Raw genomic sequence first — 17,620 nt, 5'->3', positions numbered from 1 at the left:
AATTGCACCCGGGTAATGAAGATAATATGGCCGCAAACAACACTGACAGAGAGCCTGAGGTTTGCACTTTTAAATGTAAGTAGTGAACAGCTAACTGTACAACTGTTAATATCAAGGGGCCTTAAAACCTCAGGTTTGTGTTAGGTGTTGGCAAGGTTGCTAGGCAACAGGAGCTGCACTTTGCTATGCAACGGTAAGGGCGGGAACAGGTGGTGACGCAAAGTGAAAATCCTCCGTGGGCCAGACCGTCTCATTTCAATTTGGTCTTTACGATCTACAACGGCTACAAAGAGGCACACCTCCAAACCCCTGAATTTGGACACAGCTTGAAGGCCTCTTGGGCCTGCACCAGATGAAAGCTGACAAAGGTTCAGACAATCTGCATGCCCTCATGAAATAGGTGGTGGTGGAAGAAGCACCACCTACAAAAAAGAACAAATCCAGGGGCTACTTGGCGAGCTGCTTTGGCTGGCTGACTAACTGGAAACATCCTACAGTGCTAGGCAGCCACAATGGCTCACCAAGCTACTTATTCTTCCTTTGTTTTACCAGGATAATTTAGTGATAAGTTAAGATGTTATTCAACAGACATATTTTTTCCCACTGGCTCCTCTCTGATGCTGACTGCAGGCTATTCTGCACCTGTTTCTTGGAGCAGTTTACTCTCCTGCAACTCAGTGTATTTGGCCAACAGCACAAAATTCTCCAGTCAAAGTTCCCCGAAGTTCAACTCGATACGAGAACTCCCATTGAAGCAAACTGATTGCCATCTGAAATGTTACTGTTATAAATGCTGCTGTGACTGTACACTTAGGGAGAGAGAAAGAGAGCAAGAGAGGGAAACGAAGTGAGATGCAGAGCGAGACAGGGAGGATGGATGATGGAGAGGTGGAGTGGTTAGAGGGGGTGGAGGAGTGGAGGAGTCTGTTTTCACTCTAATCTGTTTACTTTGCAATTTGTGTTTTCAGAGCGAGTCCATTCATTCTGCTTAACCTGACACTTCACTCACCGACAGGAAGCGGGTGCATGTGTGTGTGTGTGAGAGAGAGCGAGCACGGGTGAGAGAGAGACAAAGAGAAGGACGAATCTCATTTAAGTCTCCCTTTTATTGAGATGTTTTTGCCTGTATCTATATACATATGTGGGTGTGTGGGCCGTGTGTGTGAAAGCTCATTTACATGCCATCTTATTATAATCGTTTGTGTGTTTATTTGTGTGTGTGTGTGTGTGTGTGTGTGCGCGGCAGACACCTCATTTGCATCTTGTCTTATTGTAATTGCATGTGCCTGTGTGTGTGTGTGTGTGTAAACTCAAGTATGTTTGCTAAAGTGTGTGTGTTTGTGTGTGTGTGTCATGTGAGCATCCATTAGCAGTGCAGGGTTGGACTGTAATTATTCAGCAGCGAAGCCATTAGCTGAAGGAACAAACAACAGGCCGTCCCTTTGTGTTACACTTCCTGTGTCTCTGTATCAGAAGTCCTTCAATCATTCACTGTTCAATATTCATTATAAATGTGAGTACACAGTGTGACACGTAGCAGCACTGCAGCAAAAAGTGTAAATACTGTATGTTCATTATGGCCGCTTATCTATCTGAGGAGTTGGCTTTCTGTTATTTTTTCTATGATGCATTATGAGATATTGTGAGTCCACTATAAACGCTAAAATGTTTCCCACAAGACCTTTAGACACCACTTCAAAGGAGTGAGTACACTATGCTGTGAACTGCTTAGTGTGTAGTGGATGATATCAGTCACAGCCCCTGTCTGCCTCTGTATCACGCTCTTGAACTTGGACTGTTGCTAAGGCTGCTGCAGTTTCACAGTTACAGAGAATGGGAGTAACAGGTACACCTACCATTATTCCAACTTGGGATTGTTCACATGTTATCATTGCTGGCCTTTTAGTCACACCTTTTGAAGCCTACTATTGTTGTTACATATTTAGTGATTTGCCAAGAAGTGAAACCAGTTCCTAACACTCTGTGCATTGCTCCTTTTTTAATCATCTGAATTAGTGTGTGTCCTTATTTAAAGTTTTGAAATCGGGATCCATCTCAGGATTACAACTAGGACGCTAACGTGACCCTGTTTTTTCCCACTGCTCAGCTGCTCATAATGATGGTCTGAATGACATGATGTAGGCAGCTCCTGAACTCCCATTAGTTACTGGTGCTACACCTGTCAAGTTCTGCATCCTAACAGCACCTGTTGATGATCCATGTAGAAGACATGGAAATAAAGGAGAAGCAACCTGTATTGCAAGGAAGAGGTAGTTAGCCCCACTATTATTGCACAGGACTGTAAGGAATATATAATATAATGTTTTAACCTTTGTGCGTCCTTAGGGACATTTTTGTCCTTTTGATTTTTTTTTTTTCTGATCATTTTGTCTGTGTTAATGCAAATGACATAAAGCCTACCAAGTGCACCTTTCAACCCCCCGGACACCATGCACACAGAATTTTTTGTTGGTACCTTAATGACTGTCTGTTCAGCATGACAGCTAACATTAGCATACTGTTGGGTTCTGTCAGAAAGAGCTACCATTGGCAATGACACACTGATTGACTGACACACATACAGACCAATCAGTGTTGAATTCAGATGTGGTGGTGAATTGGTTAGGTAATAAGGATTGGCGCAGAACATGCTAAAAGTCTGTATAAACACGAAAAACACGTTGAATATTATAATTATTTTAATTGCGGTGAAAACAGGAATATTTTAGAGTTTTACAGTTATTTGTCAGGGCCCGGGACACCCAGCTTGAAACCAGGGCAGTCCCGGACAAACTATGGTGCCTGGTTACATAGCAGGGTTAAAAAAGTAGTTAGTATACCACACATGTTAACATTAGCAGTTTATATGAGAGCAGACGAACACACTGTTTTATTTACCTCAAACACTTAAGTCTTCTGATTTTACTTTGGGGAAGGTGAAAAAAAAAATACAACCCTTACGAATGGAATGAAATTTATCATATTGTACTGAGAGGTTTCTAATATATAGTCTTACCTCCTTAAAGATGTATGACACATCCAAAGCTAAGCATACACAACTGAAAGATTTGCCCACAGTCAAATTATTTTGTGCAAGTTAACACCGCAGGTATCAGCCGCTGGTTTCTGGTCAGCTGACAGAGCAAAAGCGAAAGTGCTCCGACAGTCTCCCTGAAGAAATGGAGGTGAAAAGCATGTTGTGATAACTCAGCGCCCTTTTTTAACTCGGAGCGATACAATGAGCAGTAATAACTTTTCTTTAGGTAAACAATCATATATTTTTCAATGTGGAAATGTTTGAACAGGCTTGTCTTGGCCTGAACTCCCCTTGAACCTCTCAGGTTATATATATTTAATGCTACGGTCAGGCTGGACCTGCCTGTTTCTCCAAGCTGCAGAGGTACAGTAGACAACAGGATGCTCGCTCAGGGCAATGGACGTGTCGAGGAGCTGTAATCCAAAGACTCGCTGCTGCAGGAATCAAAGGAAAACCTGGGGGAAGATGAGACAAGGTGAAGGACACTGCAGAAACAGATCTACCTCCCCACAAAAAGAGAAAAAAGAGAAACTGCTCTTCTTTGAAAGCAGCGAGTGCTGTCAAAACAGAGGCTGGTCAAACAGCTGCTTTGTCAACAGCCATTGTACAGCGGAGTGTCTTTCTGTCGAACATCAGTCAGAGTAGCGAGGATAAACTTGCACGCTCGGTGTTACCTGTACGCAGCACAGAGGCTCTGACAGTCTCTGTTTTCCTCACTTCACTCCAGTCCTCCTTGCACTTCTCATTCACTATCAGACAGCGGTTGGTATATTGAGTGTGTCAACAATGAAGAGAAAACCTTGTTTTTTTGATCAGGTAAACCGGGAGCATGTTGTAGTTTCACAGCAGTGCCTGATGGGCCTTGGTGAAAAAGCACAACAACACAGTCAAGCTTTTTCGGTGGCCGGGTGCTGTGCAGTCTGAACAGATCACGTTTGGATTATCCAACATATCGATGGATAATTAGATGACTTTGATCTTTAATAAAGTTAAAGGTCACACGAAAGTGACTGGGTGTGAATTATCGAAGAAGGTTTTCTTGCTTTTCTTAAGTTATTGCGGTTTTGGTTCACTCTCACCGCTGCTGTAGCGTTGTTTTCCTCACACCAGCTATGATGACCCCACTGCACAGCACCAGGCAGCAGACACACACAGTCTAGAGACTAGCTGCTGCAGAACGTGGAACATCTAGCAGCTAAAGAGCCAGATATTTTTCTCAGGAACTGACCAAACCAGAGCTAAAAAGGGGATTAGATTAGATTAGATTAGATTCATAAAGTGGATGCTCCACTATATTGACATGGTCATGTTGCGCTTTCTTCAACAAATTCACCATACCACCTTAAAGGCAACTGTGGTGGAGCCAGAGGGTGGCCATAGCCCCACTTGCCACCCCACGTAGCACCATATTTCAGGTAACTCATTTTTTGCTTATGTGGAACCATTCTGGTTGCACTGTCCTTCTCCCACCCACTCTGCCTTCATTAAACTCACTCAGTGTAGTAGTCTGATATGAGATCAAACACGTTATGGTGCTGAGATTTGCTGATGTGGGATAAAACCAGAGTCACTCCTGGCAGTACAGTTACCGGCATTTTATTGCTGAGCTTTAACTGTTTAATAAATGGAAATATTTTAGTGAAGGATGGGACTGAGCATAGCAAGGCATTAAATAGCCACAGTCTCTTGGGATGTCTGTGCTGAGTGAGATCTGCTCTCCTGCTCCCATAAAACTATAAAACAGCTTCACTGTGTCTGTTTCCTCTTCTAGCATTCCTCCCTGTCATCACATTCAAAAAGAGCCCAATACCAAAGCTAATAACAAATACATTTTTTTTTTTCTGTAGCTGCTTCACAATAATGGCTGCCTGGTGTTTTGACAATCAAATGCCTTTTTATTTGGAGCAACAGCAAATGTTTAGTTAACATTAGCAGTTAACACTCCAGCATTAATGGCTCCACAAGGACAGTGACTGCTGTTAACAGTTGGACCCGTAATAAACAAAAGTGACAGGACTTTTTAGTAAAGGCTAGAAGCTTTTCAGGGTTGTTCTATCATGCTTGACAGGCTAAGTGATGGATATATGATAAATACCAGGTTGTGTATAATACTATGATGATCTCACTTGGTAGCTGTCAATCACAACTGAGTTTGATACATGGTAGAGGAGATATCACTTGTGTTTACAGTCTAAGCTTGTTCCGTTGCCCTCAAGTGGCCAATATTTACATTTGACGGTCCCATATTTTACATTTACTAGTGTTTTATTTGAAGTGTTTCCATAAGAAGATATATTTGGAACAAAGTGCACAATATCTTTTAGATACATTAATGCATTTTCTTTGAACATCGACATGAATTTACACAGTACAAACAAGCCATGTACTAGGGCCGAGTGTGGTCAGTGTGTGAAGTTAAGGACGTAGTTCAACTGTCGCCAGATTACATTCATTAATTATCATATTCTAGTTATTCTATAACTAGCGTGTTACCACCTAGTTATGCCTATAGTTAGCTTGCCAGCTACAGTAGATTTCCAGCTAACCTTAGTAGTCAACTACATCACAAAGCTTCCAATACATTTTGTGAGGACTTGCAAATGAATTTCACTCTGCCACTTTTCTGTGTGTGTAGACAATGTTAATTCACCACCACAACAACAAACGTTTTTGCATGATGTATCACAACAGCTGCAGACACTGTTCTTGTTCACGCTCTGGAAATACACTTTTGTTTAGTTATTTGTGTGCGTGGAAACCACACTTCCCAAGTTGTCACCTGGGGAAAGATGAAATATTACAAGATATATGAGTGGGGTAAGAGGAAAAGTAAATGTGCTTGAAGTCATCAAGCTGAAATCTGACCAGGGAGCAAAAAACTCCTTCAGGTAACAACTTTCTGTTGTTGTACCATATTTCATCTTTGTGAGTGCTGAGAAAAGTTGAGGCTGCTTTGAGCTGGTACACTGTGAGTCTCTTGTTGAAGTGTTTCTTCTCGCCGCAGAGGAAGTTTGGTGTCAGTCCTCAGGCAGGAACGAGGCCTCAGATCAGACAAGTCTGTCAACGGGGCTCGAACAGCTGGATGTTCAGCTAAAGTCTCTGCTCTGAGCTGAAGGTCTTTGACAAAGGACTGAACTGTCACCTCTGGAGAGAGACGCTGACGTGGGCAGTTTGAGAGGTGCAGCAGGTGAAGGATTCAAACATCTGTCAGGATGGAGCTTCTGTTTGACTGACTGACTGACTGACTGACAGCTCGACTCGCAGTTATTTACAGACTTTCAACACGAAAGTTTGTCTCAGACAGTTGGAAGACAACAAGAGTTGTGTAAAATATGGCACCTTTAAACTCCAGCATAACATGAGAAATGCAGCTCAAAGACACTTTATGGTTTTACATGTCAGTAAGAGATTATTAAGACTAATAATATTTGAAGCACTAAATGCATTAGCATGGAAATGCATCGTCCATTTACTTATTTATTGTTTTCAACAAAAATAATATGAATGTAATTGCAGGAGCCTTTCTGGTGTGTATGGGGCCCTGACTGGGTGCATATTTTGCTTACGCCTTTGGCCAACTCTGCATACATCCATAAAGTGAATAAATAAAGCTGTGTTTGCGTGTTCACTGAAATTCAAATGTTGTATTCCCCTGAACTCCCTCTGTAAAGTTCCCTCTGTGGATCTGATATCAGCCTCTGATCTCTGTTTGTCCTTTTGCCGAGCTGCCCCAGCAAAATGTCAGCCGGGCCAGATTGGATGGCCTTTGTTTAAACCATAAAATTTATGTTTTTCACTTTCACTCCAATCTGTGAGCTCACATCTCTCCAGCAGACATACTGATATATATTTTTTTTCTGGAGTGTCAGGTGGACACTTTGGGGAAAAGGCTGTTGAGAGGCTGAAAGAATCTGCGGCCTTGAGCCAGAGAGTCGGTGGCAACAACAGTGTCTGATTGGCTGGCAGCCCCCGTCCTCCAGCCGCCGTGCTTATCCACGCTCATGAAGGGAGGAAAACATCCCCCCTCTCCCCTCCAACACTGCGCTGTGACAGGCTTAACGGTGATATGAGGGGATGTGTTATCTGCTGACTTCCAAATTCATAAATCTTTGAGATCAGACGAAATTGAAGTGGCTTGAAAGGCTCGAAGGGGAGATTGACACGTCTGAGTGGCTCTTTGGGCGCACCGCTGCGAACTGCATGCTAATGCGCCGTCATGCATATGTTTGTATGTACTCAGCATGTATGTATGTGTGTGGGTCTTCATAACTTCTATGCATTGTGTTTCATACTACCTACGTACACATGCATATGTATGAGGGTTAACGCTCCACTTGTACATGTACCAGACACACTGTAGAAAAATGTTACATTCCATCAAAAAAAAAAATCAGTTTTCTTTTTTCAAAAACAACTTGATGTGAATGTCTTCCCTCTTATGAACAGAACAATTTCTCTTGTCCTTGGTTTGTCAGTAAGAACAGGAACTTTTTTTGTACACTTGAGAACTTTTTTTCCCCAAAGCTGCAAGAAATTTTGATCTCAGCTAATTGACACGAATTTTAGCCAGGTCTTTTTCGTACAGCTTGGTAGCTACGGGTGTTGTTCTTATTCGGTACCAAGATGATACATTTTCAATACCTCACACTGCACAATACAGAAATGTTTATCTATGAAGCCCTTTTCTTCCTTTAGTAAAATAATCCAAACTTTCCAATTGCCTTTTTTTTTGTCTTAACATAAAGCAGCTGTACAGGGATTTATCTTGAATGGTTATGGGACAACAAGATATGTGACTGTATTATTATATTTTTGCTTATTTTGTGTTTATGTATAACTCACTGTTATTGTTCCTTTTGACCAGAAACTCTTGTGGAAGACATTGTTTTATTTCAGTGGTTAAAAAAAGAATTAAATAATTAAAACTATCGCAGCCAGACGATAAACTCATCGTCTATCGTTGTGTTTACGTTAGGATCGAGCTGGAGGTGAATGGAGGACGATGCTGTTGGACTTCTTTGTCAAGTATTAGGCATTGTTGTTGCTAGGATGTAATTGTGGTGCAGGCTAGAGACTGGCGTGTCCTAAAGTGAAGGCCTTTAGCAACACGATGTGCAATTGAGCAACAATGTGGTGGAAAGCAACGCCGATGGTAACCCTTGTCTCTATCTCTTCTTGTCTTCTACTGAAGATAGCATGCTAACCAGCTAGCTAACTCGTCAGTTTCCGTTAGCATCTCACTGTAGTGTCCAGTCTGCCCTGAAGATGGTCAATGATGGTCAAATCTCTCTCTCTATCTCAAGCAACAATCACCACCACCTACTCCCAGCAAGAAACCATATTCAGCAGCAGAGAAAACTTACAAATAGCCCCTTTAAGTTGCTGTATTTTTCTAAGGTACTTGTTTGTACCATTGTACCTGAGCTAGACTGATTTTGTTGCTATATACCCACATTGTGTCAGGACTATGGCAAGTTAGAAATAAATTGCAAGAACCCCAGTAATTGTGTCCTGAACGAGAACTAACTTAGCAGGCTACACAAGTGTCCTCAAATGAAATGAAATTGTTGCAGAGACTGCTAACTGTTAGGGTTTTCATGTAGTTTGCTGCACAGAAACATTTTAATGACTGGTTAGCCTTGGTGTTGAGGGGTGTTCCCGAAGGATTTTTTCCCAATATTTCCTTTTTTTCCCAGGAGAAATACCTGCTTGAGCCCAGGATTTTTCTCATTGGCACGTATGTGCCAATTGGTATAGTGAGTACTACAGAATGTAATCCCAGTTTTCAGGGGAAAAGATTCATATTTGCCAGGGTATTAATAACGTTTAAAATACAGGAAACCCATCAGCGCTGGTTAAAGTCAAGAATTTTTGCAGTGTGTGTGTGCGTTTGTGTGTGTCAGGGCAGTGGTGTGTTGGTTGAAGACTGAGTGTGAGATGGAGTGTGAGATCTGAGCGCTCTCTGCCTCCGGATAAACCCCCCTCTTTTCCCCTCTCTCTCTAATTTATTTTCCTTCCTCTGATTTATCTTGTTTTCCTCCGTCTTGTCTGCTCATGCCCAGATAAAATCCCCCAAATTGCATCACCCATCCCTCTGTAGCTCCTTTGCCTGTTTCAGGCAGCAATGTAGTGCAGCAAAAAAAAAAAATGCATCTGGTATCTCTTAGATTTGAGTTATAACACCATTTATACAGCCGACAACTCTTTTGATGTAATTATTTTGTGTGTCTGTGCCGAGGCGTCCGGAGATGATACAAACATCTGCAGAGGGCTTCGGCAGCCTTGCACTCTGCCAACAAACACGACAGCAGACAGCAGCAGAGTGTGGAGAGTTACTCACAACTTTGTAAAAGTTTTTAAACCTACAACACTACTGCACCAAGAGTAGCGGCCCAGTGTGTTACTGTTTGGTGTTGGTCCAATTAAAAACTCAAGCAACTGCTGGATGTTTTTTCTCTCAGAGTTGCTCATTAAAGTCAGGGGTCTCGAGTGGTAGTAGTTCCTAAAACAAAGATTCGACCTGTGTTATCTTGAGATTGTGACTTATAAAGTTACCTTCAGCTGGATGCTCAGGTCAACACAATACAAATATAAAAATACAAAGAAAATACAAACTGGCTGCTCCTCCCGTCAACTAAATCCCATCTGGAGCAACGTCCTTGTGCTTAAATGGCTCTCTGAGCTGCTTTTATTTCTACTTCATGTCATTTTAACCGAGTTCAGTTTGATTTTTTTTTTTTTGTGTGTGTGTGAAAATCAAGGAGGAGGAGGTTAGGGTGGATGGATGGGTCACAAAACCCAAAACCCAAACCCCCACCCAAAAGTATAACACAAAAGAGCGGTGTTCGATTCCCATGTGAAATTAATTTGTTTCTGTTATCCAACAAACAACAAAGATGATAAGGAAGTATTTTTTTTTAAAACCAAATCACCATCTTTTCCTAAACCTTACCAAATAGTTTTAGTGGCTAAACCCTACGCAAGACATGACAGTTATTATAGTAACTGTGGTGATGCAGGTTGGTAAGGTGACGTTGAACTATTAGAGCTTTTTCTATATTTTTTTTCTGAATCATATTTAACTTGCAGTGTCTCTTTTCTTTGGCATGCTCATCTGAAAACATGTTTCTCCTCCTGTGTCCAGTTTGCTTCTTTTCATCTGATTTTCATTAGAGACTTTAATAACCTCTGAAACATGTCGGGAATCCATTTAGCTCCACCAAGGAGGTCATGTTTATTGGTTTTTCTGTTTGTCAGCAGGATTACGCAAAAAGTCCAAAACCAATTTGCACCAAATGTGGTGGAGGGATGGTCTGGCAGCAATCTTTTAAATCTTGGTGCTGATCCAGGTTAATGATGGGGGATACAGACATTTCTTTAAACACTTTCTTTAACACTGTGAGAGTTTTTCAAAATTTACATCAATTCCTCAGGAAATAATCTTTGGATCTCGATGTATAAAGAAATCAAACACTTATGGAGATCTATACATTTGTATAGTTTTGGGCAGATCCACATCCACATTACACACACAGCTGTAATTACTGGCTGGACTGCAACGGTGGGTCCATCCCTATAATCTGGAATGTCCCAGACTGACTGATGGACGGATCATATTTTCACCATTGGTCAACCAAACGCCTCATCACTAAGTTGGATTTCCTGGCACAAACAGGTTCTATGAGAGGGTATGGGTGTGGTTACATTTCAACCAGGGGATTTAGGGCTACACCTCTTGTTAAAGGCAGTCTACCAAGCCTCTCTGGTTTCCCGGCTTCTCTGAAGCTGCAGGAAAGCGGAGTAGCACTTCCAGTTCATTGAGCCTCATCTCCATTATGGCAACTACTTTCATTACATGTATCATTATTGCTAAAAGAGACAGAGCGATAACTAAACATAAGACACCGAGCGAGAGTGAACAGGGGAGAGAGTTTTCATGTTAGGTCCTTCCTGGTTGGGAGGTTATTTTGCTGTAACCAATCAGCAGTGATTGACGTCACATCCTGTCAGTGATACAGGAGCTGTGGTAGCAACTGCCAGAAACTGTTAACATTTGTTGTGTCATGTTGTTTCATGTGTCTGAAAGTCACCTCACAGCAGCTTGTACTGCAGCTTCCACACTCTTTGGCACAGGAAGATTCTTACCTCTGTTGACAAACAGCTAATTGGCCTCAGTGTTTTTTCCAGCCATCATCGAATCACTAGAAAAATCTGAGTTGTCAGTGGTGATTCAGCACTCTGTGAGTGTGAGTCTTCTCTCACTGCTCTGCAGTGACAATAACAGATTTCACACAGTTAATCTGCTTTTGCCACAGGCTTGACAATGCCAAGGCAAGTAAACTGTCCCCATTAAAACTTTTTTTGTAGTTGGATTTTGTAATTACTTTTTTTGTAATTTGTATTTTGAGCACACAACCTGATCATTTCATCTAAATCTCAGCAGCATGAAAATGGAGGCTAGTTTATTTTGCTTCCGTCAGGCTGGGCTCTCAGGTTTATTTTAATTTGTTCCAGATAAGGAAACATTCAGTGGATATATCTTCTCACGTGGGCACAGATCTTTGAGCACTTTAGCAGTCAGCTGGACGTCACTGAGTCTGTGGGTGGGGTTCAACTACATCTTCCAATACAGACATGACATGACACAAAGCACCCGATTAGTGATCCTCTGCAGCAGATTGTCTCAAAGATGCTTGTGTGCTCCTCGGCGGTGTAATCAGTGTTCAGGTGCGGCTCAGTTAATCCTGATCAAACCTTTCATTAAACTCAACAACTTGTGTTTTACATGAGAGGAAGGAAACTGTACTTTTTCCTTGAGCAATCATCATGGGGTGATGTGCGCCTTGATTGACACATCCAAATGAATGAACAGTCTATTGAGAGGTCCGTGGTATATCTTTTTCACATCATTACTGAGAACATCAGTAATTTCCATCATGAATACCGCGGCATCCCCTGACAGGCTCTCATCGTGCTCCGACATCCATCGGGGGAAATGATGGTATTAGACAGGAGGCAGGCTCTCGGGGTGAGGCTTCGTGATGAGAAGGGGGGGCAGAGGGAGGGAGGGTACAGCTAATTACCCTTTTATTACTGGGGACCAAACCCCCCCCATCCCATGAGGCCTCGCCTGGCCCTGTTTGAGACAAGGAGGATCTGGCACGCCACATTACCTCACTCACGCTCAGTGTTCTCTGTATTTCCTGTCACATTAAGAGCTGCATGCACATACTGACTGTCAGCTGCTATCAGGGCTGTTCTTTTTTTTTTTTCACGTTTCATTTTGGAACCTCCTGTTCACACCTCTGAATGGTCTGCCATTTTTATTTTGGTGAACGGCAGGTCGGAAGCCACAGCAGTTTATGGGACACAAAACACAGAGTCACAGAGGTTAAATTAAAGACAACATTAGGTAGTTAAAGACCAAGAAGCCAATTTCATAACTAATGGCAGTCTTTTTTTGCCTGGATGTTCTGTAAAATGTTTAATTCTGTTATTATATAATAATTATCTTAGGTTTTTAGTCTTTGCAAATAAAACAGGAAATCATAAATACAATTCCAAACCCAGTCACTTTAGGAGCAAATCATGACAATTCTAGTGTTGAGTTAATAATAATAATAATAATAATAGTAATAATATTATTAGTGAACTTTTTTGTATAGCACCTTTCATACAAGAAGTGGTTTACAACAAAGAAATTATATACACCAAGTGCATCACATGAAAAGGCAAAAAGAAGACATAAAAAACATAGAAAGTAATTGACCTGTAACACTGCACTTTTTTGGGGGATTGTTTGTGGTTGTGAGAGACAAATTTTAGCTCCTGTTATGGATCAAGCACTGGATCCTACATTCCCCATAATGCAACTGAATGACATCTCTCTTCATACTCTCCATGGCTGTTGTCCACATCTGTCAAGCTGAATAATATTCCATGGCTGCGTCCCAATTCAGGGGACGCATCCTTTAGAGGCTGCATTTGAAGACCGACTGCATCACAGCAGCACAACTAGGCTCCTTCCTCGGCAGCAAAGGCTCCAACTGGGAGATCATTTGTGGCCTAACCAATCCCAAGATTCATTGCACACCGGTAATGAAAGGACACTGACAGTCAGCCTGAGGAATACACTTTTTTGGGGTTATTGTTAGATACACTTTATTGGGTTTCAGCTCAGTTCAACAGCTCACGGTACAACTGTTAAAACCAAGGGCCCTAAAACCTTTTTTGGTTTTGCTAAAAAAAAAAAAAAAAAAAGGTATGTGTTGTCAAGGTTGCTAGGCGACAGTTGACTTGTGATGCAGCACGACGGGCGAGCACAGCTGTTGACGCGTAGTTGTTGAAGTGTATATTTTCTGTAGACCATTTCGGTTTGGGCTTTGCAGTCTACAACGGCTATGAAGGGCCACACCTTCATAGACCATGCCCTCTGAAGGATGCGGCCCCTGAATCGGGACATGCTCCTATGTAGACTGGAGTGGATGTGTGAGATTTGTCCCTTTAATGGGAACTTTGAGGCAACAGGGCACAAACACAGTGCACAGAGGACAGTACTCTCACCTCTGCAAAAGTGCAAGAGAGTTAATGGATGTGAATATGGACGTAAATACATAAAACAGATCAAACTGGTGGAGATACACCTCCACTAAATGACACACAAGAGGATGGTCAGATCTCATATCTCATGGTCAGATCCTGTTCACTACACTGAATGTTTCTGTGCTGTATTTATTTTTGATACAGCAGTAAATTCTTCATTCAGATGAAGGCTTGTTGCCGTTGGCTGGTCTCTCCGCAACAGCTGCCGCCTCCCGGGCTTTTCTTGGCACTGTGGCGCCCGAGGCTTACAGAGAGAAAATAATGTGACAAACAAAAAGCATCTGACCGCCGAGAGTCCTCTGGGCTGAAACACATCGCTGATGAGTGATGCTGGAGGAGGACGGCTGCAGTCAGTCACAGAGACAGCAGGTGAACTACAGCCATCGACACATGCTCAAACATCCCTGGGAAGCGAAGGAAAAGCATCCGACCTCTAAGTGAAGTTAAAGTCCATAGACTTGAGCACTACACTGTGTTTTAAAAGATGACAAAGAAACATCCAGCAAGGCAGCACAGTTGTGACTGATAATTTAGTCAAACAGAATACGCTTCAGGTCCGTCAGTAATCAGAAGGTCGGTGGTTGGGTTCCCTGCATTTCAAAGTGTCCTTGGGCAAGATAATGTGTGAGTGTATTTGCATGGTAGAAAAGCACTTCAAGAGTAGGGAAAATCATGAATGTGGCATGTATTGTAAAGCTCTTTGAGTGCTATATAATGTAAGTACAGTACATTTTATCCCCAGCACTGAAGGCTGTAGACGCTATAGACACTCATTGAATCCTTCTGTACTTTGACAACTTCAGTGGTTTAGTGAAAGCACATGTGATTCTTGTACATGTATATAATTTCCATATATGACATACAAAACAAAAGCACACATGTAATAATAAGAATAAGAATAATACATTTTATTTTTAAGTGCCTTCCAAGACACAAAGTGAGTAAAACTTATAGGAACATAAATGAGCTCAAACACAGATAGAGATAAAACAATATATGAATGAATGAAAATAAAATAGATATGAATATGCATACATGCACTTACACATACGTATATATATATACATCCATATTTACATGCATACATAGCCAACTTGTCCACATACACACACACAGATTCTCTTACACACACGATAGGATGAAAAATACATAATATACATTTACAGAGCACCAAGAAAGGCCAGCCGAGATAAATGCAAATTATCTGCACTTGCGGAGAGTCTGAGGGAGAGTGTTCCAGAGGTTAGCGCCAGCTACACTGAAGGCCCTGTCACACATGGTGCACAGACACAAAATTTTATATCAAACCTATTAGAAATTGGGATTATTTAATATATTGACATATATTTCTAGACCATACAAATAGACCTAGACCTAGGTTACATAAATATATTTATCCATCCCAAACCATGTCAATATATGTTTATATTATATACAGCAGGGTCAAAAAGTCTGAGATCATTTCCCCTGAATGTGAAAACAGGCATGTTTAGAATGAATGAGAAATTAGTGAGAAAACCTTATATGAGCATATAGATTTTTTTTTTTGAATGTTGTTTTAATAAATGTGCTACTATAAATTTGATATATTTTGTTAGAATATATGGGTGCACAAGTTTTACTATGGGTATCTCTTATATGTTATATACTTATAGCATCACATATCCAGAGGATATGTACATGTGATAACAATATAGATGACATATATGGCAACATATATCGCATTGTTATAGATTAAAATATGCAACAAAATAAAATGTAATTCAAATCAGCTTAATTTAAATTGCATCTGTAATAATAATAAACATAATAACACTGTGATATAAGTTACATAACGATGTATGATGAGCACATCCAATATTAAGGCAGGCTCCAGTCTACTGTTGGTACTTTTAGCACTTGTGCATTTTTTTTTAAATATATTTTTTAAAAATAAACCTACACTTGTTTTCCACATAACAAATCAGTATCAATATTATACTGGTCTTGTACTTGCTAACTTCAAAGACACTCTGGATAGGTGATATAATAGCAATTCAAATGACATTTGACTGACTGGGTGGTTTTGTGTATATCTTCCAGGAATTAACAACTGACAACATGTAACAAGGTGAACTCTTGACTTTTCCAAATGTGTTTTGTATCTTTGACCAAGCTCAAATCTGACACTCAACAGCAAAGTACATAAAAAAATGTACATGTATTATTGTGTTTTATTTTACATTGCACCTAATAAATAACATTTTAATCGCTGCTGGGTATTTATTGTGTGTGCAGTCGAATGGCTGTGCTCTGCTATTCCTGTTTTACATTATTCAGTAGAGATGTAAAAAAAAAAAAAAAAAACATATGTACAGCTAATGTGCTGCAAACTGAGCAGGAGTTCAAGGTCTTGCACACAAGGGAGGTGCTGTAAATCCAAGAGTCCAGCAATTCTAAAGTTGTGGGGGCAGGGTTAGCAGCAAGACTGGCAGGAAGTGGACAGCAGAGGCCTGCAGTTGAGCAGGGAGAGACATGGCTACGCCATGCAGTACTTGTGGGAACAGTGGCTAGAAGAAGCGCAGGGCTAGGAAGGGTCAGAACCCCCCAGTATGACCAGGCCCAGGGAAAAGACTGGCAGCAACTGGTCCAGAAATAAGTGAGAACTGCTGTAGAGGAGGAGAGGACCAGCAGATAAGTGGGAACAAGACAGCAAGACGCCTCAACTAGATGGGAACAAGTTACGGATATGAAGATCTCGTGGACTGACCTCTGGAGATCAGAGCCACACTGCATCAGGTTCTTGGTCCAGTTTGTTAATGATGCCCTCACCAGCCCATCCAATCTGCACTGCTGGGGATTAGCGGATACGCCAGCTAAGAACACTGTTATGCTGGAGCTGATCATGCCATGGGAGGACCGTGTAGAGGAGGTCTCTCTGCGGAAGAGAGAGAGAGATATGAGGGCCTGCCACAGACAAGGCTGGAAGGCGAGGTGCTTACTCTTGGAGGTGGGATGCAGAAGCTTTGCAGGACAGTCCCTCCTTACAGTCTACAACAACAGGGAGGATGCTGAGAAACCATCCAGGTGGCTCTGGATCAAGAGAGCTGATCCGTGGAGGAGTGGCGATAGGCCACAGGCGGAGGCCTGATCAACCTCGGCTTGGCAACCTGAGTGAGGGTGTCTGATGTTCGAAAGACCCGAAACACCTGATGACTTTAGGACACATCACTGAGGATGTGCCCTAGCTTAGCATCGTTAGATGTTTCAATACAACTGAGTGTAGATTTTTAAGGCTTGACTTGAACGCCTAGATGAAAAGTCACCAAAGTCCTCAGGGGTCATCCTCAGGCAAACATGAATGTGTGTGTGTGTGTGTGTGTGTGTGTGTGTGTGTGTGTGTGTGTGTGTGTGTGTGTGTGTTAGATGTCACGACAATGTGTACCACAGTTAAAGAAAGATTTCATTCTGGACCCAAGAGTTGGACTGACACCGTCCTCACTAAACCTGCTAACGTTTCTAAAAAAGAAAGTGTATTTAAAAAGTGAAGAGAACATGATCTGCCCTCAGTCTGACCTGAGTGGAGCTGGTCAGCTGTGACCGCACAGAGCCAGAATCTTAAAGACTGGAACCCAGACACTTGAGAGACACACACACACACACACACACACACAAACACACTTTTTCTCTATACCGTTAACTATGCAGAATGTGAAACATTTTTAGTTGCTAACAAGGCTGCATCTTGTCCAACTGTGTCACTCAGGGGGCCAAAGCCCCTAATAACAGTTTTCATTGTGTTTTTTTATTCCTCCAACACAATTCTTCCTACAGACTTTTTGTTGCAGAGAGCAACGCGAGCATGGTGTCGATGCTGTAGTACACGGCCCAGTCCTGACTCAACCCCCCTCATTAATGAATGGAAACACCATCCATGGAGCTCGGCTGTCACTGTTCACATTATAAGTTCATAAGCCCATCTCTAATTCATGGAGGGGAGAT

The 17,620-nt window shown here is 41.8% G+C and overlaps 1 long non-coding RNA gene across 1 annotated transcript; it reads right to left on the bottom strand.

Annotated features, from left to right (window-relative positions):
- Positions 1–2,681: 2,681 nt before the first annotated feature.
- On the bottom strand, positions 2,682–4,386 carry LOC139605882 (uncharacterized). The gene is made up of 2 exons (XR_011684493.1): positions 3,712–4,386; positions 2,682–3,492 (listed from the first exon to the last, which is right to left on the bottom strand). It is a non-coding gene; the product is annotated as an uncharacterized lncRNA (long non-coding RNA).
- Between the last annotated feature and the right edge of the window lie 13,234 nt (positions 4,387–17,620).

The sequence above is a fragment of the Trachinotus anak genome, unplaced genomic scaffold, assembly GCF_046630095.1.
Source record: "Trachinotus anak isolate AG129_WGS33_773 ecotype Australia unplaced genomic scaffold, CSIRO_AGI_Tana_v1 ptg000021l, whole genome shotgun sequence".
Taxonomy (NCBI): domain Eukaryota; kingdom Metazoa; phylum Chordata; class Actinopteri; order Carangiformes; family Carangidae; genus Trachinotus; species Trachinotus anak.
This window is presented reverse-complemented; position numbering and strand designations above follow the sequence as displayed.